The following is a 20,358-nucleotide window of genomic DNA, read 5'->3' on the forward strand; positions in this document are numbered from 1 at the left end:
CAAGTCCAGAGGTAATGATGGAAGCCTCTTGACAACATAATCACACTCAATGGGAGAAAGAGAGTGAGAGCCGAGAGACGACAAAGAGAGACGTGGGAATTAGGAAGAGGAGGGGCAACGGCTGAAGCTATATATATCTCAGCCCCCTCTCACTCAATATATAAATAGAATAGGGGGACCACCATGTGGCCCCCTTCCTCTAGCCCTAACCTAGCCCTAGTGGGCCCTCTTGACCCACAACTGCCCCAAGTGGGCGTGGGTATGGGCCTCGAGTCCAAACCCGATTTGGTTACATCTCTCACTCGCCCACATAGAGCGGACATACTTAATCGCTCATCTAAGAAAAAGAAGAGAGAGTGAATGTAGTAAAAATGTTCCAACATTTTTATTTTCTTATATTGTCCTTTCAATAGCGTTTTGTGATTAAAAAAAAAAAAAAAATCCATAACACATGCTACATATATCTAATATTATAATAAGACACTAATTTCAATCACGTTGAGATATGCTTCCCTTTTTTTTTTTTTTTATATCACAAAACTTGTATAAGAAAATATTATAACACATGCTACATATATCTAATAATATTATAATAAGCTAACACATGCTACATTTGCTCTTCTTTTTTTAGAATAAATGTTGTAAAAATATTCCAACGTTTTTATTTTCTTATATTGGCCTTTTAGCTCAGTTGGTTAGAGCGTCATGCTAATCATGGGAAGGTTGCAGAGACTTGCATGGGCCAAATTTATTTTGATTTTGTTTTTTTTTTGTTTCTAAAAAAAACCTTTCAAGCAAAATTCTAACATTTTGTATTGATTTTACGTGGAAACTTTCTTCTTTTTTGTGCATGACTCTTAACTAAAAACAGATAAAGGCAACAAAAGAAATTGAATTAAAACATAACCTCTTAATTGACCATTGTTGCATTCTTCTATCAAAAAATGTTGAGTGAAAATGTATCCAACACAAGTAGAAGTTGTCAAAGTTTTGTTCACAATAATAAAGTACTATTTAATCAAATCTTAGATTGTATGTAAGGAAAATTTTCTCTTGTGGTGTTTTTAAAAAAAATATATTCCAACATAATTTTTATATATTGGCCTATTAGCTCAGTTGGTTAGAGCGTCGTGCTAATAACGCGAAGGTCGCAGGTTCGAGACCTGCATGGGCCAAGTTTATTTTGATGTTGTCTTTAAAACATTCTTCTGTTTTTTACAGTCTACTTAAAATTAGGGCATAATTGGTTGAAAATTTTGGTTTTAAAACTTTCTTCTATTTTTTATAGTCTACATAAAATAAGGGCATAATTGGTTGAAAATTCACTGGTAGTGCAACAGAGTATGGATGGATTGAGAATCTTGTTGGTTAGACCAGGTCGTATCTTCTTTCAAGACCGAGATCAGACTTCACCAACAATCCTTCATCATCTTTGTTCCTTCACTACTAACAACTAGGAGTGCCGATACGCTAGCACAACTAAGTAGTGTGCTAGGGCTAGCAAAGTGTCTAAACAAGAAAAAGATTAGAGAGTGAATGTAGTAAGAATATTCCAACATTTTTATTTTCTTATATTATCCTTTCAACACAGTTTTGTGATTAAAAAACAAAAAATCCGTAACACATATTACATATATCTAATATTATAATAAGACTGTTGCGTGCGAAAACTCCGTCACCCGGTTCGCCCAAGGATGAGCCTGCAAAAACCGAGTGAGCACAAGAGAGCCAGTGTGGCTCCGGCCAAGGACTCTCCGATGCTTAAGTTAGGCCTCCGGTGCAACAGCATATCTACTTAGTGAAAAGTGAGATGAGCGTTTGAGATCCATACCTGGGTATTTATAGGATGAGGTTGAGGCGGTCGGATGAGTCCTTGTATGGTAAGAGTCCTCTTTTGGTTGGGTTCTTCCATGTGGAGTAGAGTGGAGAGTTATTCTCAGAGTTGGACTCTTAATGATGTAAGAGTCCTTATTGAAGTGTGATTCGATTCCATTGCGGGATTACGGCTCAATTTGTGTCCCGCGATTGTCAGGGTATGATGATGTGGGCCTGTGATTTTGGGTGGGCCATAGTAGTCGCTTTTGGCGGGGCTTCGGTCTCGGATGGCCGCGCCCCCACTGTTCGGTCTCATGCTCGGCCCAGATGGCAGGCGTTTTGTACCTCGGCATGGTGTTGGGCTTTTATGGTAGGCATTTTGAACCTCGATGAGGTGCTTGGCTCCGCCAGCGTGTTACCATTGTAGATTGCATAGGTGCTCAGGCAGGTACTTGTCCTTGGTGATCCTCAGCCGTATGGCCGAGCAGGGTGGGCTCGGCTCAGTGCTCGGGGATCGACATCGGTCGGTCTTGGTGCTCGGCCATGTCGGTGAGTGGGGTGATCGCCTCCCCTTCGGTGCCAGGTTTTGGGGCCCCGCCGTTTGGTTCAGCTCAATTCTCGGGTTCGGCCTGGTTCCATCCACGTGTCACGCTCTAAATGGTGGGCTATTTTATGGCTCATCACAGGCCCCCCACTCATCAAGGCTCGGTTCGATCTTGATGAGTACGGTTTTTGGTGTGCTGATCATTTCCTTTCAAGGCTGAGGCCGAGCCCTCCTTCTACGAGGATTTGACGTCTCGCATGGAATTTGACAGTTGCACTTTCAGTGACACGTCACTCGGCGCTATTATGACACTCGAGAATTTAAACCATCCCTTGATCTGGACCATTAGATTTTCTACCCTGGACGTTCTCCGACCGTTGAATCTTGACGATTCGGTGGCTATAAATAGCGAAGGTTCATCTTCCATTTGTTACTATTCAATTCTTCAGAGAGCTTGGCTTAATCAGAGTCTTCGGATCTCCAAGTGCACGGCTTTCCTAAGCATTCAGCTCTCCGTTGTGTTCGGCTCGTCGCCCAAGCTTCGTTCAACAAGTAAGTTCCCTTATTTCAACATATCAGTTGGTAGTGATTCTGAAGGCGAAGTGCTCGTCGGGGTGCGAGAGATCGTGAGTCCGAGCAGAGAGCTCTCCACCCTTTCTCCCATAGTAGACCTACTGGGCTCGGCCTCGGATGAGCCCGTGGCTATGGAATCCTGTCTGAACAATGATGCCAAAGCCCCCCTTCCTCAAGAGTCTAGCCATTAGGCTCAGCCCATCCATGAGGACCGTGTTAGGAGTTTGGGATCGTCCTCTGGCAAAGACGAAGAGTCGGACGAAGAGAGATCTTCTGATGATGAAATCAGTTTGGTCGATTCCTCTTCGGTTGTCCCAGAACCTGCCGAGGGAAGCATCGGCTCGATCAAGAGCACGGTCACCGAGGCCAAGATTCGGGTCCTCAGGGAAATGTATGCAATTCCTGAGGACATCAAACTCCGAGCTCCACGTCCTCGGGAAATGGCCTACTTTATCAGGCCTGACGAGGTGGCCTTGTATAAGATCACCTTCAAATATGCCTTCTAATTTCCAGTGCTCGACCTAGTGGACCAGATCCTAGATCACTTTCACCTGTCCCCGGGTCAGCTGACGCCGAACACGTGGCTGCTTATGTATGGCTTCCACGTCTTCTTCTCCAGGATGGGTCGGCCTACCACCGTAAACCTTTTTGCTCGGCTCTGGTATTTAAAGAGATACCAAGACAATGGGTGGTATTATTTCACCCGCTGAGCATAGAAGTGGTCGGCCCTAAATTCCTTCAAATACCTCTCCCAAGTACCGACTTCCAACAAGCACTAGAAGCCGAGGTTTTTCTTCACCACCATCCCTAACTGTCCCTTCTGAACCAAGTGGAAGGAGATAAAATTGAGCTACATCAATCGGGTGTTGCCTCTGAATGAGTACGAGCATACCTTGTATGACCAGATTCTTCGGTAGGCACCCTTCGATATTCAATAGCTCCTGAACGAGGAGTTCCTTCAGTTGTGCAGGTTGACCCCTGGTAGGAAAATCCGAGCCGAGCTCAGCACTTGAGATTTTTTATGTTCTGTTGTAGTCTGACCTTTCTTTCCTTTCTTACAGTGATCGGCCATGTCCCCCAGCTCGACTCAGCTCGGTTGAAGGCCGAGGTTACAGAGGAGAGGAAGAGGAAGGCGGCCGAGAAGACCAAGTCGAAGGTTGAGGCCTCCAAAACTAGAAAGGGCAAGGCGTCGGCCTTGTCGAGCCCTAAGGACACGGTGGTCGGCCTTAAGGCCGAGAAGAATAAGGGCGAGCTGAGCCCACTGAAGAAGGAGAAGAAGAAGAGGGAGAAGGGCGATCAGAGCCTGCCAAAGGATCCGAAGCTCCCCAAACTCTCCTTCAATGTTAAGGGCATCAATCCCCCTGGGGTATCCTCGGCCTCAGGAGTGGCCAGTCTGGCCTTGTCCAGTAACTTCCGATCCGACCCGTCTGGTGTCTCTTTCGGGGGGACTCGGCTCTGACCTCGGCCACTCATACTAAGGAGTGGCTTGACGCCGATCGCCTCCCTATTGATAAGAAGATGCTCTCAGACTTGAGCGATGCTGAGCCCTTATCCATGCTGTTTCAGGACGTGGCTATGATGAGTTTTTCTCCCTTATGCAATTATCCATTTTTATTTTTTCGTGTCGGTGCTCTGACATCTGCTCTGCTCATTTGTCTCAGGGTTTCTCTAAGGCGGTCGAGGCCGCTCTTCGGCTCGAGGGGGTGATCTCAGACAATGCCTCTCTCGAGGCCTAGACCAAGGCAATGGGATAGGAGGCCAGAAAGGCTATCCAAGCGTGCCGGGAGGCGGAGGAAAAGGTAGAGAAGGTCGAGTCTGACCTCAAGGCCCTCCGTGTTGAGATGGATTCTCTTTGAGTTCAAAACGAGAAGGAGGTGCGGGCCTTGAAGGCCGAACTTGAGTAGGAGAGGAAGAAGGCTGAGGCCGACTTGGCTTATGCTTGGACCGAGGCCGTGGGGGAGTACCTTTAGTCGAAGGACTTCGATGAGTTGTGCCACAGCTTGCGGAAGCCTTCCTATGTGGCCGGTTACGATGAGGGCCGAGTCGAGCTTCATTCCGAGCTGAGGGCCGCCTACCCTGATCTGAACCTCTCTGAGTTCGATGAAGACCCGGCCATCGTGGTCGAGGACTTGGGAGAGGAGTATGGGGTCGAGGTCCTTCAGGTGGTCTTTACCGAAGTTGACCCCACGGCTCAGCTAACTTCCGTCGCTAAGGTCCCGAAAGAGCTCCCTGCCGAGGACCCGAAGGATTCGCCTACCCTCTGAGGCTTTCTTTTTCTTGTTCAATGCTGATGTACATACCCCGTGTTGGGGTTTTAAGAACAAACTTTTTTTTTTGACTGTGCGTTTTGTATGTAATGTGCCGAGCTTTTGGTTTTCAATTGATGAAATGACTATTTTCTTCCAAATTTGTCTAAGTATCTACGTTCGGTCATTTTTTTTTAACGCTTTAACAACACTTCTCTCGCGTCCAAGCGCCGAGACCGAGTACCTTGTCTGCTTGCTAACTCAAGCTCTATGCCTTTGCAAATTTATTATTATTTTTAATCTTCGATGTCGGCTCAATAATCTTACTCAGTCTTAGCATGGGAATATTGTACCGAGTCTGATCTCTCAACCGAGCTTAACGCCTTGGTTTACTTCTCATGTAAACCTTAGCCTTCGGCTCGGTTGCCGTGCTCGGCTTTAATGTATAAACGTTTGGATAGGGGTGTCGTTCGACCAACGAGTAGGCGTCCAGAGTCGTATGTTTCTTCAATCCCTCAACCTGTTTGGCCAACTCTCACAACCTCCTTTCTACCTCGAATTTAGGTGCTCGGCCATTCTGCTCCTCGGCTCAGGGTCGACTTTCATGATCATCCGGTAGAGGTCGATTGTTCTATTCGGCTTGATCGACTTCACTCCTTCTCGCCCGCCTTTTGCCTTGGAAGTTGGACCCGTGAGGGCTTCTTTGCTGTTCTTCTTGGCAGGACAGACTTTGGCGCCGAGGGCTACGATGAGATCTTTCACCTTCTCTTACAATGCATCCTCCGTTGGGTTCCTCCCTTCATTCTCGACGTCCTCTCAGTTGCCCGTCCTCCCCGAGTCGGCCGAAGAATACCGGTCTTCTAGTGATAGAGGCCGCTAGTTATAGCTCTACTCTCATCCTCTGACTTTGTCATCGCTCCCGATCATCTCGATGAACACTCCTGTTCGATCACGGAGGTGGATTATTTTGGCAGGGAGGATGAGACGATGAGGCTCGACTCATTTTGGCTCGACGTCGGCTGGCGCTTTGCTATAGGTTTCCCTCGATGAGTGCTGGTGCCAAAGGTGGTACAGCCAATGGCTGGCCCAAGAGCCCTCCCTGGGCCATCTGGCTCATGAAGGTTCGCAACATCTCATTAGTACGGAGCACTTGCAGCTGAATATCCATAACCTGCTAGTTGTTCGCTGGGGCTTCAGGGTCCAAATTCTCCAGCATGGGCAGTGGCGATGGCAAATTCAACCCATTCAGGTTTGGCTCGGCTCAGGGCTGAGCCTCCGCCGTCGTGTTCAAAATGCTTCCTCCATTACCTCTGTCTACGGGCAAAACCGGGTTGGCGGGGATGCTCGCACTGCGCTGAGTTCCCACTCCCCGTGGGGATCTTCCTGTGGTACCTTACCATGATGTTTCAGGGGGCGGTGAGTGCCTCGTTCGCCTATCGGGCTGTGGCTCATCTCCTTGGGAGGTGGAGCCATACTGAGCCGATCTGGTTTGTACAACCATTGTCTTTGCTCTCTTAATTGGTAGAAACAACGATGTCTAGCTGACGTCGTTCCCACAGACGGTGCCAAATCTGTTGTGTGCGAAAATCTCTATCACCCAGTTCGTCCAATGATGAGCTTGTAAAAACAGAGTGAGCACAAGAGACCCGGGTATGGCTCCGACGAAGGACTCTTCGATGCTTAAGTTAGACCTCTATGCAACAACGTATCTACTTAGTGAAAAGTGAGATGAGCGTTTGAGCTCCATACCTGGGTATTTATAGGATGAGGTTGAGGTGGCCAGATGAGTCCTTGTATGGTCAGAGTCCTCTTTTGGTTGGGTTCTTCCATGCAGAGCAGAGTGGAGAGTTATTCTCAGAGTTGGACTCCGAATGTGGTAAGAGTCCTTATTGGAGTGTGATTCGATTCCATTGCGAGATTGCGGCCCTATTCGTATCCCGCGATTGTCGGGATATGATGATGTGGCCCCGTGATTTCGGGTGGGCTGTAGTTATCACTTCTGGAGGGGCCTCGGACTTGGATGACCGTGCCCCCGCTGTTCGGTCTCATGCTCGGCCCAGATGGCAGGCGTTTTGAACCTTGGCACAGTGCTCGACTCGAATGGCAGGTGTTTTGAACCTCGGTGCAGTGCTCGGCTCGGCCAGCGTGTTACCGTTGTAGATTGCATGGGGGCTCAAGCAGGTACTCGTCCTTGGTGATCCTCAGTTGAATGGCCAAGCAGGGTGGGCTCAACTCAGTGCTCGAAGATCAACATCGGTCGGCCATGTCGATGAGTGGGGTGATCGCCTTCCCTTCGGTGCCCGATTTGGGGCCCCACCGTTTGGTTCAGCTTTGTTCTCGGGTTCGACCTGGTTCCATCCACGTGTCACACTCTGAATGGTGGGTTATTTAATGGCTCATCAAAGACACTAATTTCAATCACATGAGATATGCTTCGCTTTTTTATTTTTTAAATCACAAAATTTGTCTATACTACCACTTGTTTTGTATTAATTAATAAGTTGGAACATCAGTTAGGATTATTTTAAGGTATATTCTCAAGTTAGCATTCTCTAAATGGACCAAAAAAAATAAAGGATTTGATTTTAACTTTCACGATCTTTCGTTCAAAGAATTATATAACATATATAGGATTATAATGTGAATTTGTTCTAGTTCTATTGGTTCTTTCGGTTCCTAATTGGTAGATTCGGAACCGGACCAATAAGCTAATGGGTGAGTTGATTCTGATTGGATTCGGTGCGACTAGCCTCATGGTTTTAAGTATCGATATCGTATCGTCCATATAAAACGATACGTATCGATTTTACTAGTCACCGATACCGATACCGTGTCAATACCGTATTGATAGTACGGTACGAACAAAAGGTAAAATGATCAAAAAACTCGTTTTTAAGAAAATTCAGAGGTATTTTTGTCAGATTCAACCAATCTAGGACGATACCATATCAATCGTAATGATTTTGCATGTCATCAATACCCGTTCCGATACCGTGCACTAAAACCATGATTACCCTTTCTAGTCCAAAATTGACACCCTTATGCCAGCCTGGTAGACTAATTTTCAAGTATTTCGGGTAAAATTGAAACTCGTGTATGGCAGGCAACAAAAAGAATGGCTCAATCAATCTTCCCAGGTGGGCTAGGCCTAAGTCGCCTGACACTGCCACAATGATTGCGTCACATAAATAGTTATAAATAGAAGGGAAGCAGTTTTCTGTCCAGGAGTGTGGCCTACGTCAGCACTCCCATGTGTCTATCTCTCTCCTCTTGAAAATAAGGGGGTAGAGGTGTTTTTTGCACATGGGAGGAGAGAGAGACTCGTGGGAGTGCTGGCGTAGACCACACCCCCGAAAAGAGATCTTTTTCCCTAAATGGTAATAAAGGGAAGACAAGGTATGAAAGGTAGGACTTGGATCTTGTGCAGCTGTGGCGGGAGCTGCACTGTGCAGCACCAAAACCCACCTTAAATACAGGGGGTACCTTCTCAGGATTCTCCGGGAGAGGGAAGAGAATGGTGGGTACCTTCTCAGGATTCTCCGGGAGAAGTGGGCTTGGACGAACTCAAAGTACATTTGTAATCATCCCTCTCATCTCTTGATAGTTCTTTGCTAGAAAGACATTTCAGTTTTTTGTTTTTGCCCTTTTCTAATGATTTTGTTATTGATCTGACTTGTGAATTGGGTTTTAGTGTGTGGGCATTGGGTGTTTTTTGTTTAAATGGCTAACTTCTTTATTTTGTTGTGGGTTTATTTCTTTAAATGAAAATTCCGAACTTCATTCTTGTTTTGCCATCTCTTTTGATCCTTCATGAAGTTGGTCAAACAACGGTCCAGGGATCAAACCATGGTTCCCTAGGGAAACCAATATATAGAAAAATTAGGGTTTTGCACACCCTGGGTTATCCCATGGTGTCCCATGGGTGCCCCATTAAAATTTTAGGGTTTCCCATGGTCGTCCATGGGAACCCTGGTGCATCCCCATTAGGGTTTCTCCTTCCCTATTGCGTCCCATAAAATTAATTATCACAATAGGGACGGAGAAATTCTTCTCTAGTCCATCACATGGCAAGAGGGATCCATCCCATACTCGAATGCGTAGCGGAAATTAATCGATTCGAGTTTCTTTCGCATCCCATAAATATTAATAATCAATGAACAGAAGGAATTAATAAAGAACTGCTAACCTGGTGAGCCTCAAGTGTTGCTCCTCCAATAGACAGTGGTTCTTCCTCTAGTGAGCGCTCCAAGCAAACAGATCTGAACCTCCAATGGTGCTACCAAGGTTCTACACGCCAATCCCAGATGCCCCCAAACTCCTCAGCACATATCTAGGGTTTCATAAACCCTAACTCCCAAACGTAAGTGAGAGAAGCAAGAAGAAGAAGAGAGATCACAAGAGGGAGAGAGAGAAACCAAAAATGTAGGAGAGAGAGTGTCTGCTCCAAAAATGTGGAGAGCTCCCTCTTTTGCGTTTTATGGTCCCCTATTTATAATAATAGGGTTTAATTAAATCCTAGATAGATTTAATAGAGCCCTAGTGAGAGTCCGACTCTCTCTCTCTCAGTCTGGCAGTTCTGTTTAAACTCAAAGTGCTACACAGGTGAAGAAGCCGAATCTAATAGGGAAAGTATTAATTAGATTCTTTATTTAATTATTAATGGATAATTACAATTAGCACCAAATGCATTAATTAAATAAAGAGCCAATTAAATAAGCAAATTCCAAATAACTCCTTATATGATAACAATTTATCATATGCAACCCCCCCACTAATGAACACCATCATTATGGAATCTAGGGCATGTACACATATCTTGCCAAACCCCAATCCATAGTACATGTCCATATAAGAGCGTCTGTGCATCCGATCGGGTCCCGCAAAACTCGATAAAACACTTTATTTGAAATAACTATAAATAATGTACCATTTTATGTAAAATAAATTTTGCAAAACCATTTCCAAAAGCAGATCGGATCCCATTCGATCCGACCATGCACAGACAATCTCTATCTTGGTGTTCCCCAATCGGGCAGTGGTGACCGTGTTGGATAACTCCTTCACTCTCAAAGTATTCACGCTTTCCCAGAACATCGGCTTTGACTAGGTTGAGTCTCAGTCATTGATGAACCAAAGAATGCGATCACACTTTACAGTGACAGGGTTCCCTCAGGTACAGGGTGTCGGTGACACATGTCTATCCCTTCCTACATCTGGCAGTAATACATGAGGGAATCGAAAAAGTAGATTCTTCGCCAATGCACACATCAAACATGTGAGCACTCGCATTTGTATCCTGACATCACATGTCTAGGCATACCCAAAGCGACGACCATATGATAAGGGTGCCCAACCCAAATCCTAGTCGTGACTACCATTTAAAGTATAACTTACGGACACATAATGCTCAAAAAGTTTATATCGCATGTGACAATATTAAACTAAAATGTATAAATGTTCAATACAAAGGTGAATCGGGTTGAACCGGACCGAACCGGGTTTGATGGATACACACTTGTCCAACAATCTCCCACTTGTACATCAAAGCCAATTCCCCATACATTTTAAACCCTTACCCTCCATGTGTTTCTCAAACACTCCTGGTGACAAACCCTTTGTCATGGCACCAGACACATTTTCAGTTGTGTCCACTTTAGAGATACTCACATCACCCTGCTGGATAATCTCTCTGATGAGGTGATACTTCCGCTGAACGTGCTTGTTCCTCTGATGAGCGCTAGGCTCCTTAGCTTGTGCAATGGCCCCTCTGTTGTCACATAACAGGGGAATAGGGCCCTTGACAAGATCAGGGACTAGCTCCAAATCTGATAGGAATTTCCTCAGCCAAACTCCTTCTTTTGCTGCATCACAAGCTGCAAGGTATTCTTCTTCGGTAGTAGAATAGACTGTAGACTTTTGTTTCGCACTTCGCCACACAATGGCACCTCCACCCATTAGATATACCATCCCGGATGTGGATTTTCTATCATCCTTGTCAGTTTGGAAATCTGAATCTGTGTATCCCAATACTGACAACTGATCAGATCAAAAAACCAAGAAATATTCCTTAGTCCTTCTCAGGTACTTGAGGATATTCTTGACGGCACTCCAATGCTCGCATCCAGGGTTAGATTGATAACGACTTACCATACCTACTGCATAGCAAATGTCTGGCCTCGTACACAACATAACATACATAAGACTCCCTACTACTGAGGTATAGGGAATCCTCTTCATCTCTTCAATGTCTGCCTGAGACTGAGGACACTGAGATCTGGAAAGACTGACTCCTTGTCTGAAGGGAACACTTCCCCTTTTAGAGTTCTCCATACTAAATCTGGCCAGGACTTTGTCTATATAGGTTGCCTGTGACAAGCCTAGCATCCTTTTCTGGCGATCTCTTATGAGTTTGATCCCAAGGATATAGCTAGCTTCACCAAGGTCTTTCATTGAAAACGTTGTGGATAACCACTGTTTTACTGATGAAAGGAATCCTACATCATTACCAATCAGCAATATGTCATCTACGTATAAAACAAGAAAACATACTACCCTCCCACTGATCTTCTTATAAACGCATGGTTCATCCATGTTTTGATCAAAACCAAACGAATTGATTGATTGATCAAACCTGATGTTCCAGCTCCTGGAAGCCTGCTTCAGCCCATAAATGGTCCTCTGCAATTTGCACACCTTTCTTTCTTCCTCCAAGGAAGAGAACCCCTCTGGCTGTTCCATGTAGATTTTCTCTTGAAGGAACCCATTTAAAAATGCAGTCTGCACATCCATCTGCTAGATCTCATAATCAAAGTGTGTTGCGATAGCCAATAAAATCCTGATGGATTTTGTCATCGCTACTGGTGAAAAGGTTTCCTCATAGTCTATACCCTCTTTCTGGGTATAGCCCTTTGCTACTAGTCTCGCTTTGAATCTTTTGACCTTTCCATCTGCGCCCTTCTTCCTCTTAAAGATCCATTTGCATCCAATTGGCTTGACGCCAAGTGGTGGATCGACTAGAGTCCAGACCTTGTTGGAATGCATCGAATCAATTTCAGAGTGCATTGCCTCCAGCCACCTAGTGGCATCAACATCCTTTAGAGCCTCAACGTATGTCATTGGATCATCATCTGATTCAACCGATACCATGTGGAACTCTTCCATAGTTTCCTCTTCGGTTAGAAGAGTTAACCTGGTGGGTGGTCTAATAGTCCTCCCACTGCGTCGAGGTTCCTCAGGTGTTGGTATTTCAGTGGGTATGTTAGTTGGTCTCACTTCTGGAAGTGACGTTTCTGAGCCATCTGATAGCTCTTTTATGACTACTGGTTCGGACCTCTGGGTCATCATTTCTTCCTCCAAAAATATGACATGTTTACTTACAATGACCTTTTGGTCAACTGGGTCATAGAAATAATAGCCTATCGTGCCTTTGGGGTAGCCTAAGAAATAGCATCTCGAAGTCCTGGATTCCAACTTATCTGTCTGTTGCTTTCGTACATGTGCTATGCAACCCCATACCCTAAGGTGTTGAATACTGGGCTTTCGCCCCTTCCACAACTCAAAGGGTGTCTTGGCTACAGACTTAGATGGAACCCTATTCAAGATATATATCACCGTCTCTAAAGCGTACCCCTAGAAAGAAAGAGGCGGCTCACTATAAGTGAGCATCGTCCTGACCATATCCCATAGGGTTTGATTGCGTCGTTCGGATACACTATTTTTTTGTGGTGTGCCTGGATTAGTTAGCTGACTAACTATCCCTTGGGATATGAGATGTTCTTTAAACTCATCCGTTAGATACTCCCCTCCATGATCTGATCGTAAGAATTTGATGCGTTTATCGAGCTGTCTTTCGACCTCGGCTTGGAATTCTTTGAATTTATGAAAGGCTTCCAATTTCCTACGCATCAAGTATATATAACCATATCTAGAGTAATCATCGGTGAACGTGATAAAGTACTCATACCCATCTCTTGCTTGTATGTTTATGGGTCCACACACGTCAGTGTGTATCAACTCCAACAGATCTGTGGCTCTAGCACCTTTATTGCTAAAGGGTTTCTTGGTCGTTTTGCCCTGAAGGCATGACTCATAGGTGGGGAATGGTTCCACCCTCAGACTCTCTAAGGGCCCATCCCTCACCAATCTACTGATTCGGTCCATATTTATGTGACCCAATCTTAGGTGCCACAGATATGTTGAGTTCACTGGAGCTGCTTTCCGTTTCAAATCAACATTTAAAACAACATTCGTTCTAATAGGACAATCTAGAAAATACAAACCACTTTGCATATATCCAGATGCCACAATGGAATTATTAAAATGAATAATCAATTTAGAATTAAAGGAAAAACTATATCGGTCCAAAACAAGTTTTGAAACTGAAATTATCTTCCTCTTGAAAGATGGTACATAATAGCAATCCTTTAAAATTAAACTAGCAGAACTAAAATTTAAAATAAAAGTTCCCACAGCCAACGCCATCGTCTCAGCTCCAGTGCCCATTCGAAGACGCACTTCATTTCTTTTCAGGTTCCTTGTCTCCTTGAACCCCTGCAAATCATTGCAAATGTGAACAGTGGATCCACTATCCACCAACCAAGAATTGGTCGGTTCAAAAGACAAATTAGACTCATAAAGAATGTGAACATCACATGTACCTTCTTTAGCAGCTTCTGTTTCATCCGGCTTCTTGTCTTTCAAACTTGCTAGGTAAGCACGACAGTTTCTTTTCCAGTGACCCTCCTTCTTGCAATAGAAGCACTTGCCTTTGCCTTTATTGCCAGACTTCCCACCCTTGGCTTTCAGGGTCTTGCCCTTACTTCCCTTTTTCTTCTTCTTCCCATTTGAAGAAGGCTTTGCCTCAGTTGCATTGACCTCAGCCTTGTCCTTTTTCAAAGATGCTTCAGCCTCTACCAGCGCATTAGCAAGCTCGGTGAGCTCCATCTCCTTCTTGGACATCTTGTAGGACATCCTAAAAGGTGCGTAGGCAGAAGTGAGTGGCGCTAAGATCACATTAGTCTTGTATCGCAGGCTGAAATCAGTCCCCATGGATTCTAATTTTTCAAACAGATTGATCATTTTCATTACATGATCCATCACTGGAGTCCCCTGGGACATCTTGGAGTTATGGATTTGACTCACCGCATCAGAATGTGCGTGTGTCAACTGCCTGTTGAACAATTCAGCAAGCTTATCCATTTTACCCCCAGCAGTGCGTATATCCTTGACTGAGTCTACAACTGACTTTTCCAACGATCCTAGGATATAGAGTGATGCCTTGGAATCCCTCATGAGGAACTCTTGCATCTCTTCATTTGCCTCAAACTAGTTTGGGTTGGGTTGAGGAGGAACTTGTTCATCTAGAACTGTGTACAGTCCTTCAGCAGTCAGGCGTAACTTAATGCTCCGGTACCAATCGACATAGTTTGTACCATTAAGTTTGTATTCGCTAATGAGTGTTAACAGGTTGGAATTAACGACAACCATCGTATATTAATCTACATATGCACAAGTAAATAACCACATGCTAATTAATGACCATTAAAAATAATAAATTGAGCACACACACATCAATGGTCTTTCATGATTTGGGTTTCCCTCATAACCCAAAAGATGAATTGGATACCTACAACCCTTGCATGCATAACTTACCCTGTCGGGAGTCATTATACACACCATCGTAGTGTGGACTAAGCTGTGCGCCTTATGGGCTTCCAATATTTTCGGCCACTAGGATGTCATGTCCAGATCCTGTCGGCTGACATATACCCAAGTCATGTACTTACCTATTGCATTAGTTAGAATCATGGAATCATGAAAGATGACCCACTGTCGCAGTGCCCTCTCACTATCCATACCCTAACGTATCTAGATAGAGGTAAATATAGATAAATGTGTGACAGAGGTCCTGGCAATGTCCTGTCGGCTTATGCGGGGTCATGTCACACACTTTCTACATTTATCTTCAATAGGAGGCCATGGACATGTCTACCGATTAAGACTAGTCCATATCATACATGTATTGTGAATAAAGATGGATTAATTAACTCTCACATACATGGATAGATTTAAAAGTGATTATGGAATGGCGGCATTTTTATCAGAAGCAATTAAAGAACCCTCCCAATAAAAATAAAACTAATAACTTTGGGTGCATTTATCATGCCATGGATGCCACGCCTCAATCATCTCTTCCGCCCGATTACGTCTTCAAAGTAGGTGACTTGCATCTCCATAAGCTTTGAGCACCACATGTGGATCACCATCAACATGCCCTGGGAGTCTTAACTCCTCTAAAATTACAATGGAAACCTAGGAAAAATTCTATACACTTTTCTTTCTATAATAATAAAGAAACCCCGCATGGAGAAACCAACCCTCCATTTGGGCTGCCCATGGGGTGGAGTACATTTGTTTATAAAAATGATAGGGGGAGAGAGAGAAAGAGAGAGAAGCATCACATCCACCCATAACCCCATGTATCACATACATAAACAATCCATCCATTTATTAGAATGCCATTCCCATAATCACATCATAATATAATTTCATGCATGGGCATTAAAGCAAGTAAACAAAAAATTAAAACATGGATTCCTTCAATTATTGAACCACCACATCGCATGTGATAACATGTATCCAAGCCCATAAAATTAAAATCGCATTTTAATTGCAAGTGGGTAAAGATGGAATCTCTTCACCCATCATCATCCTCCAAAAAACAAAACAAAATAATAAAATTCTGTTTTGAAAAATTTGTTTTTTTTTTTTTTGGGTTAAACTGGAGGGAAAATAAGGGGGTGCATGCAACCCACTTGCGCAGGCTGCAGGCACTCCCTGCGCAGCTCGCAAGCCCAAGGCCCACGGGCAGCAGCCCATGGCCAAGCCCGCAGGCCTGCTGCCCATAGGCTTGCTGCCCAAGGACAGCAGCTTGTAAGCTGCAGCCCGCAGGCTTGCTGCCCACAGGTAGCAGCCCGCAAAGGGAATGCGCACATAGGCAGGCAATAGGGGGAGGGCGTGCACAAAGGCTTGGCAGCATGCGCTCCCCCCCCACATATAAACATGATTAAAAAATTTAAATTAATAAAATTAATAATCACTCCTTAATTGGATACATGCTTCAATAATTGGAATAAATAAAACAAATCAAATCCATCATCACATGGGTAGGTTGTTACACTAACAACCTTGTAACTACCCATGTGCACATGGGAAGGTTGTTACAACAACCATATTCTAACCACCCATGTACCAACTTGCATCCCACTCATGATAATCATATTAACCATTAATTATTCAATATTCATGGGTGGGAAAGGTGGCTCTGATACCACACTGTTGGTCAAACAACGGTCCATGGATCAAACCATGGTTCCCTAGGGAAACCAATATACAGAAAAATTAGGGTTTTGCACACCCTGGGTTATCCCATGGTGTCCCATGGGTGCCCCATTAAAATTTTAGGGTTTTCCATGGTCGCCCATGGGAACCCTGGTGCATCCCCATTAGGGTTTCTCCTTCCCTATTGCGTCCCATAAAATTAATTATCGCAATAGGGACGGAGAAATTCTTCTCTAGTCCATCACATGGCACGAGGGATCCATCCCATACTCGAATGCGCAGCGAAAATTAATCGATTCGAGTTTCTTTCGCATCCCATAACTATTAATAATCAATGAACAGAAGGAATTAATGAAGAACTGCTAACCTGGTGAGCCTCAAGTGTTGCTCCTCCAATAGACAGTGGTTTTTCCTCTAGTGAGCGCTCCAAGCAAACAGATCTGAACCTCCAATGGTGCTACCAAGGTTCTATACGCCAATCCCAGATGCCCTCAAACTCCTCAGCACATATTTAAGGTTTCATAAACCCTAACTCCCAAACGCAGGTGAGAGAAGCAAGAAGAAGAAGAGAGATCACAAGAGGGAGAGAGAGAAACCAAAAATGTAGGAGAGAGAGTGTCTGCTCCAAAAACGTGGAGAGCTCTCTCTTCTGCGTTTTATGGTCCCCTATTTATAATAATAGGGTTTAATTAAATCCTAGATATATTTAATAGAGCCCTAGTGAGAGTCTGACTCTCTCTCTCTCAGTCTGGCAGTTCTGTTTAAACTTAAAGTGCTACACAGGTGAAGAAGCAGAATCTAATAGGGAAAGTATTAATTAGATTCTTTATTTAATTATTAATGGATAATTACAATTAGCACCAAATCCATTAATTAAATAAAGAGCCAATTAAATTAGCAAATTCCAAATAACTCCCTATATGATAACAATTTATCATATACAACCCCCCCACTAATGAACACCATCATTATGGAATCTAGGGCATGTACACATGTACTGCCAAACCCCAATCCATAGTACATGTCCATATAAGAGCGTCTGTGCATCCGATCGGGTCCCACAAAACTCGATAAAACACTTTATTTGAAATAATTATAAATAATGTATCATTTTATGTAAAATAAATTTTGCAAAACCATTTCCAAAACGGTACTGGATCCAGATTCTAATCCGACCATGCACAGACAATCTCTATCTTGTTGTTCCCCAATCGGGCAGTGGTGGCCGTGTTGGATAACTCCTTCACTCACAAAGTGTTCACGCATTCCTAGAACACCGGCTTTGACTCGCAGGCCTGCTGCCCATAGGCTTGCTGCCCAAGGACAGCAGCCTGTAAGCTGCAGCCCGCAGGCTTGCTGCCCACAGGTAGCAGCCCGCAAAGGGAATGCGCACATAGGCAGGCAATAGGGGGAGGGCGTGCACAAAGGCTTGGCAGCATGCGCTCCCCCCCCACATATAAACATGATTAAAAAATTTAAATTAATAAAATTAATAATCACTCCTTAATTGGATACATGCTTCAATAATTGGAATAAATAAAACAAATCAAATCGATCATCACATGGGTAGGTTGTTACACTAACAACCTTGTAACTACCCATGTGCACATGGGAAGGTTGTTACAACAACCATATTCTAACCACCCATGTACCAACTTGCATCCCACTCATGATAATCATATTAACCATTAATTATTCAATATTCATGGGTGGGAAAGGTGGCTCTGATACCACACTGTTGGTCAAACAACGGTCCATGGATCAAACCATGGTTCCCTAGGGAAACCAATATACAGAAAAATTAGGGTTTTGCACACCCTGGGTTATCCCATGGTGTCCCATGGGTGCCCCATTAAAATTTTAGGGTTTTCCATGGTCGCCCATGGGAACCCTGGTGCATCCCCATTAGGGTTTCTCCTTCCCTATTGCGTCCCATAAAATTAATTATCGCAATAGGGACGGAGAAATTCTTCTCTAGTCCATCACATGGCACGAGGGATCCATCCCATACTCGAATGCGCAGCGAAAATTAATCGATTCGAGTTTCTTTCGCATCCCATAACTATTAATAATCAATGAACAGAAGGAATTAATAAAGAACTGCTAACCTGGTGAGCCTCAAGTGTTGCTCCTCCAATAGACAGTGGTTCTTCCTCTAGTGAGCGCTCCAAGCAAACAGATCTGAACCTCCAATGGTGCTACCAAGGTTCTACACGCCAATCCCAGATGCCCCCAAACTCCTCAGCACATATTTAGGGTTTCATAAACCCTAACTCCCAAACGTAAGTGAGAGAAGCAAGAAGAAGAAGAGAGATCACAAGAGGGAGAGAGAGAAACCAAAAATGTAGGAGAGAGAGTGTCTGCTCCAAAAATGTGGAGAGCTCCCTCTTTTGCGTTTTATGGTCCCCTATTTATAATAATAGGGTTTAATTAAATCCTAGATAGATTTAATAGAGCCCTAGTGAGAGTCCGACTCTCTCTCTCTCAGTCTGGCAGTTCTGTTTAAACTCAAAGTGCTACACAGGTGAAGAAGCCGAATCTAATAGGGAAAGTATTAATTAGATTCTTTATTTAATTATTAATGGATAATTACAATTAGCACCAAATGCATTAATTAAATAAAGAGCCAATTAAATAAGCAAATTCCAAATAACTCCTTATATGATAACAATTTATCATATGCAACCCCCCCACTAATGAACACCATCATTATGGAATCTAGGGCATGTACACATATACTGCCAAACCCCAATCCATAGTACATGTCCATATAAGAGCGTCTGTGCATCCGATCGGGTCCCGCAAAACTCGATAAAACACTTTATTTGAAATAACTATAAATAATGTACCATTTTATGTAAAATAAATTTTGCAAAACCATTTCCAAAACGGTACTGGATCCAGATTCTGATCCGACCATGCACAGACAATCTCTATCTTGGTGTTCCCCAATCGGGCAGTGGTGACCGTGTTGGATAACTCCTTCACTCTCAAAGTATTCACGCTTTCCCAGAACATCGGCTTTGACTAGGTTGAGTCTCAGTCATTGATGAACCAAAGAATGCGATCACACTTTACAGTGACAGGGTTCCCTCAGGTACAGGGTGTCGGTGACACATGTCTATCCCTTCCTACATCTGGCAGTAATACTTGAGGGAACCGACAAAGTAGAGTCTTCCCCAATGCACACATCAAACATGTGAGCACTCGCATTCGTACCCTGACATCACATGTCTAGGCATACCCAATGCGACGACCATATGATAAGGGTGCCCAGCCCAAACCCTAGTCGTGACTACCATTTTAAGTATAACTTACGGACACATAATGCTCAAAAAGTTTATATCGCATGTGACAATATTAAACTAAAATGTATAAATGTTCAATACAAAGGTGAACCGGGTTTGATGGACACACACTTGTCCAACACATGATTGTTTTCTGTTTCTCTAAGAGTCATAGTTTGTTTGACTCTGTTTTTTGATTCCTCCACTAACTCTGAATGTTAGTCTTAGGGAGATAGAGGTCTGGTTTTAGTTTCTTGGCCTTTCATTATCTGAACTAGTTTGTTTCCTTGTATGATCAATCATGTTAATTTTATTCAGGGGAATTATTAAATTCTTGGTATTACTTATGCAGTTTTTACAAATTTCTTTAGATATCATAAATGAGTCTTGTTCTTAATCCTTTGAGAAGACTGTTTAACCACTCAACTTTCATTTTTTTCATTGATTTATCCCAAAAACTTGTTCACTCTGGTTGTTTTCACTTATGTTCATATTTCTTTTTTCAGTTCATTCTGGTTGTTTTCACTTATGTTCATATTTCTTTTTTTCAATT

The 20,358-nt window shown here is 43.7% G+C and overlaps 1 non-coding gene across 1 annotated transcript; it reads left to right on the top strand.

The window, feature by feature from the left end:
* The first annotated feature begins 1,101 nt into the window (after nucleotides 1-1,101).
* On the top strand, nucleotides 1,102-1,175 carry TRNAI-AAU. Its single transcript has one exon. It is a non-coding gene; the product is annotated as a tRNA-Ile (tRNA).
* Nucleotides 1,176-20,358: the final 19,183 nt, after the last annotated feature.

This window comes from Telopea speciosissima, chromosome 11 (assembly GCF_018873765.1).
Source record: "Telopea speciosissima isolate NSW1024214 ecotype Mountain lineage chromosome 11, Tspe_v1, whole genome shotgun sequence".
NCBI lineage: Eukaryota > Viridiplantae > Streptophyta > Magnoliopsida > Proteales > Proteaceae > Telopea > Telopea speciosissima.